The sequence below is a fragment of the Orycteropus afer genome, unplaced genomic scaffold (assembly GCF_000298275.1).
Source record: "Orycteropus afer afer isolate SDZICR_OR568_19922 unplaced genomic scaffold, OryAfe1.0 scaffold00093, whole genome shotgun sequence".
Lineage (NCBI taxonomy): Eukaryota > Metazoa > Chordata > Mammalia > Tubulidentata > Orycteropodidae > Orycteropus > Orycteropus afer.
This window is the reverse complement of record NW_006921680.1, coordinates 3,890,539-3,896,844: the sequence shown is the minus strand read 5'-3', so window position 1 is coordinate 3,896,844 and position 6,306 is coordinate 3,890,539.

The following is a 6,306-nucleotide window of genomic DNA, read 5'->3' as shown; positions in this document are numbered from 1 at the left end:
TAGTGTTGCATAGTATTCCACTGTGTGTATGTACCATAGTTTGGTTATCCATTCCTCAGTTGATGGACACCTAGGTTGTTTCCATCTTTTGGCTATTGTACATAGTGCTGCAATGAACATGGGTGTGTGTATATCTGTTCTTGTCAGCACACAGTTCTTGCCTGTTTACTTAGTTTTACTTAGTGACCTCCAGAAAGCTCTGTTGGTGTAGTGCCTAAGACACTAGAAGTTTGGCAGTTCAAACCCACCAGCCACTCCTCGGAAGGAAGATTGGGCAATCTACTTCCTAAGTGATACTGCCTCGGAAACCCAAGGAGAGTCACTATGAGTCGGATCCGATTTGACTGCAGTGAGTTTGGTTTGGTTTTTTGGAGGCACTGTGCTCTTCAGATTTTGTGTTGGGGATGAGAAGACTGCGAACAAGAGCAGAAGGCCTAGACTCCTGCCTTGGCTCACACTCTACTTTCTGGTCTGTGACCTTCTAGTGGTCCTTTAGCTTCTCTAAGTTTCAGCTTTTGTAGCTTGTTACCTCACAGTTGTCAAGGACATCAAACAAAATAAGGACTATGAAAACACTTCATACCAGGCAAACTAAACTCCCTGCCATAAAGTCAATTCCACAGTCGTAGATTCCCCAATGGGTTTCCAAGGCTGTAAATCTTTATGGAAGCAGACAGCCTCATCTTTCTCCCTTGGAGTGGCTATTGGGTTCAAACCACCAAACATTTGGTTAGCAGACAAATACCTTAACCACTACACCATCAGAGCTCCTTATAATAGTACTGCTCCAGTGTAAATTATTTATTATTGCTAAAGTTTCTATTTTATACCAAGACTAAGGAGCAGCAGGAGTCATTCATTTGGTATGTTTTCTTTTATTCCTAGCACTCATTTTACATGTTTCCCCCTTCTATTTCTGTCCATGACTCTCTTCAAATTTTACAAGCCTAAAATGATGTCGCCATCATTGAGTCATGATTGAGTCAGCCATTGAAAATATGAATCAGCTGAAACTAAGGATAGAATCATCTCCTGTCCAGTAGGACCTGACAGTGCGGAGTCATCTTCTATTGGAGACAAAGAATCTTCTCATAAAGTTCTAAATGAAACCCTAAGATAAAGTATAAGTACCAAAGCTAGAATTTCCAGGGCAAAGAACCAGGAAACTCAATGGGTATTAAATACTTAGAGGAATTTACATATAGTCGCATAGAGCAGTTTTGAACTTTCAGGCCTGGTAACCTAGAATCATCTTTGAAGACAAAAATATCATTATCTTGTTGTTGTTGTTATGTGCTGTCGAGTCAAACCCGACTCATAGCGACCCCTCCTTGGGTTTCCGAGGCAGTATCACTACAGAAGTAGGATTGCCCAACCTTCCTTCCAAGGAGTGGCTGGCGGTTTAGGAGCTCTGGTAGCATAGTGGCTAAGGCACTTGACTGCTAACTAGAAGGCTGGCGGTTCAAACCCACCAGCCACTCCTCGGAAGGAAGGTTGGGCAATCCTACTTCTGTAGTGATACTGCCTCGGAAACCCAAGGAGGGGTCGCTATGAGTCGGGGTCGACTCGATGGCAAACAACAACAACATCATTATCTTAGTAAACTGAATATAGAAGCCTGTTTTGGTTCCCTAGGGCTGCTCTAACAGAAATACCACAAGTGGAGATGGCTTGAACAAACAGGGATTTATTGTCTTGCTGTTTAGGAGGCTAGAAGTCTGAGTTCAAAGTGCCAGCTCTAGGAGCTGGGTGAAAGCCCCTCCAGCTTGGGCTTCAGCTGTGCCTCTTGCCTCCCGGCCCACTGAAGCTGGAGGCTTTTCTAAGCTCAGGCAGCTGCTGGCAGCTGAGGCTGGCAAATCCAGTCAACAAGTAAAAAGGCACAGTCCCAAGATTATCAAACAACACAGCAGGGCACCAGTTAAAGTCTAGAAAAAGTCCCAAGTTCAGCAGGGCATGGCAGGCTGCTGAATGAAGACTCTGCTACATGCAGGATTCAAGTGTGCCAAACAGATGCAGACCAGTCCCAAAGCTTCCCCTTATATACAGGAAGCAGACCACATTCCTAAAGCAGCTACTCAGCTGCTCCAGTAAATTTCACCATGAAGTTGATTACTAGGTCTCATCATGGGGAATAACTACATCCAGCTGCCCAGCCACTCAAAACCAGGTCCAGCCAAGTTGACATACAACATAACTACTACAGAGGCTAATCAGGAATCACACCTATGGTCATGCAATGGTTTGCCTTGCAGTTCAGACAGCTTGCTGACAATAGGTTCTCTTCCTTTCCACTTCTTCATCAAATTTCATGGCCCAGAAGGGTTAAACACCAATTAGAAGTCTATGGGTCAATCAAAATATTTTTAATGTTTGTCATTATCATCTTCCATATTTCTATTCTGACTAATATATTTACAAATGAGCAATTCAAGTTCATCTGTGAAATCCTAGTGCAGAGCATTTCAACCTTTGATTTTGAGTCATGGCCCTCTTTGGAAGTCTGGTAGAGCCTATAGAGTCTCTTCTCAGAATGATTTTTTTAAAAGCATAAAACAAAATATATAAGATAAGTCAATTATATTGAAAGACTGTTATCAAATATGTTTTAAAAATGTGTGATATACTGTCACCACTTGGAGGGGAATCCATGTAGGAGATCCTGGATAGAGTGGAAGAACAATGTGGAACAAAACTCAAAATCATTAAAAAAAAAAGAAGAAGAAGAAGAAGAAGACCAGATTTGCTGGTCTGATAGAGCCTGGTAGAACCACTGAGACTATGGCCCCTAGCTGCCCTTCAGGTCTGGAACTGAACCCACTCCCATGGCTTCCAGCCAAATAAAAGGCATATGAGTTGAACATTTACCTGAGGTTGATACACTCCTTGGAGAGAACAATCAAGGGAGAACAGAAGGGCTGTGTATGCACAGGGAGACAGCTCAGAGGGCAGGAGTGCATGAAGGGAAGGACACAAGGAAGAGGTGACTATGGGGAGGAAGTGGGAGGGGAGCTGTTGCATTGTGGGAAATTGGGTCAATGTCTGTGAGCTGCTGTATAGAAAATGAATTTGCTCTGTAAACTTTCACCCAAATCACAATTTTTTTAAAAATGTGTGATATAGTAACATAGAGGCTTCTTCATCAATACATTAAATAAGATCTATTGGTGGGATTGAGGAGCCCTGTGGTGCAGTGCTTAAAGACTTAGTTGCTCACTGAAAAGACGGCAGTTTGAGCCCACCAGCTGCCCCACAGGAGAAAGCTGTGGTAGTCTGCTTCTGTTAAGATTACAGCCTTGGAAATCCTGTGGGTCAGCTCTACTCTGGATGTGAGGATGGTACATGACTGGGCAGTGTTTTGTTTTGTTGTACATAGGGTCACAGAGTCAGAGCCAACTCGATAGCATCTAATAACAACTCTGACCTATAGGATTGCTGTGAGTCAGAATTGAGTCGATGATGAAGGGTTTTGGTTTTGGTATTGGGGGGTTTAATAAATATCATACTTTAAAAATAGTGAATGTAAATGATATTTCAAAATAACAACTCTTGGTGACAAAGTCACAGGTAACTATTGGGATTCATAGTGCCTAAGGCATTTGACTGCTAACCAGAAGGCTGGCAGTTCAAACCCACCAGCCACTCCTTAGAAGGAAGGTTAGGCAATCTACTTCCATAGTGATACCACTTTGGAAACCCAAGGAGGGGTCACTATAAGTTGGATCTGACTCAACACCAGTGAGGCTTTTTTTTTTTTTTCCCCATAAAGGAAGGAAATATTAAATTTCAATTCTAAGTTAGTGAAAATAAAGAAGTATTTTAGCCCTTCTTCCTCATCTAAATTTTTGTTGTTAGTTTATGATAACCTGAAGTTTATAGATATCCCCGCCCCAGAATCCTATCTCAGAACTCTTTGGGTATTTGTGGATCCCAGGTTAAGTACCCCTGCAGTATGGCTTCTTGGATATTGGTCTAAAGGACAGTCATGTGGACTAAGAAGAACAGTATTACCTGTATCTATATGTGTACCACTTACAAAACCCAGCTTCCATAGCTCATTCCTACTTGGAGACTTCCATAGTACAAATTGAATGACAAGAAATGAGGTTTTGCTAAAGTGATCAGTTATCTCTACAACAGATAGTGAAGGTATTAGACCACTTAACAAATAAGCTCTTAGTGTTGTCTTGACTTCATATGAGGGCTTCCAATTCCCTTGAAAAGGCTAGTACAGAAGCGGTCTAACAGTCAGAGTGAAGCTAAGTCCTACATCACGATGTGACTTGAGAGTAGGAGTGGAAGCTGGAAGAAACAAGAAATATTGGCACTCAGGCATTATTATGAACTTGGGTTTAGCAGAGTTTTGTACAATTTTGTCACCTAGTTGCAGCCCTGGGGCAGCCACAGAGTGTGGATCACATAAGATGCTTTTACTTGTTTCACAGTGGATACATATGCAACCACTTTCCCAGCATAAACTGAGTAAGTAAAAATAAAAACAAAATCTACCCTTTTTTGGTTTGGGAGAACTGGTTTTATTTTAGGCACTAAAAGGAGGCAAAGGATGTATTGATGTCCACAATTAGGCAATATCTATATGTAATATATCTTCAAGAAAACAAAAGGATTGAATAAATCTTAGAAACAAAATGTATAACCTTTTCTGTGACATAATGTCGAAGCTTCCTGTTGTTGTTAGGTTCCATTGAGTCACCTTCAACTCATAGTGACCCAGTGTACAACAGGGTGAAAGACTGCCTGGTCCTGTCCCATCATCACAGTCCTTTCTATGTTGTAGCCATCGTGTCAATCCAGCTGATTGAGGGTCTTCCCCTTTCTAGCTGACCCACTACTTTATCAAGCGTGATATCCTTTTCCAGGGAATGGTCCCTTCTGACCACATGACCAAAGGAGTTGAGACAAAGTCTGGCAAATCTCCCTTCCAAGGAGTATTCTGGTTGCACTTCCTCCAGGACAGAGTTATTGGTTCTTCTAGCAGTCCACGGTATTTCAGTATTCTTCGTCAACATCACAATTCAAAGGCATCAACTCTTCAAGAGTCTTCTTTACTCATTGTCCAGCTCTCACATACATATGAGGTGATTGAAAATACCAAGGCTTGAGTTAGGTGCACCTTAGTCCTCACAGTGACATCTTTGCTTCTTAACACTTTAAAGAAATCTTTTGCAGCAGATTGGCCCAGTGCAGTATGACGTCTGATTTTTTGACTGTTGCTTCTATGGGTTTTGATTGTAGATCCAAGTAAAATGTAATCTTGACAATTTCAATTTTTTTTCTCCATTTATTGTAATGTTTATTGGTGTAGTTGTGAGGATTTTTGTTTCCTTGATGTTGAGCTGTATTCCGTACTGAAGCCTGTAGTCTTTTTTTTTTTTTTTTTAGTATTTCAAATGGAAACAAAGACTGGTACAGTGAACCCTTATGTGTCCAAAACTTAGCTTCAAAAGCTATCAACTAATGGCTAATCTTCATTCTTTCCTTTTTAAATCTGTTCACCCAAATCAAACCTGTCTCTTAATTATTCATCTGCTTTCCCTCCTTCTTCGGCGCTCCCATCCCTGGTAACCAACAAAGAAAATTTCCTTCCCTGTGTAAACATTTCCTTGACTTTTTATAATAATGGACTTATACAATATTTGTTCTTCTCTGATTGACTTATTTCACTCAGCATGTTCTCTGAGTTCATCCATGTTATGAGATGATTTGCTGATTTTTCATTATTTTTAATGTTGCATAGTATTCCGTTGTGTGTATGTACCATAGTTTGGTTATCCATTCAACTGTTGAGCGGCACCTAGGTTGTTTCCATGTCTTCACTATTGTAAATAGTGCTTCAATGAGCATGGATGTACTTATATCTATTTGTGTCCCAGGTCTCACCACTTTAGGATGTATTCCTAGTAATGAGATTGCTGGTATTTCTATTTCCAACTTTTTAAGGAAGAACCATACTGTTTTTCACAGTGGTTGGACCATTTTATAGTCTCACCAGCAGTGTATAAGAGTTCCAGTATTGCCACACCCTCACCAACCATTTGTTGTTTTTTGTTCTGTTGAACTTTGCTATTATTGCTGGAGTGAGATGATATCTCATTGTTGTTTTGGTTTACATCTCTCTAATAGCTAATAATTCGAGCATTTCTTCATGTGTTTTTTGGCTGTCTGAATATTTTCTTTGGTGAAGTGTCTGTTCATAACCTTTCCACACTTTTGAATTGGATTGTTTGTCTTTTTGACATTGAGATGTTGGAGTTTTCTGTAAATTTTAGAGATAAGTTCCTTGTTGGA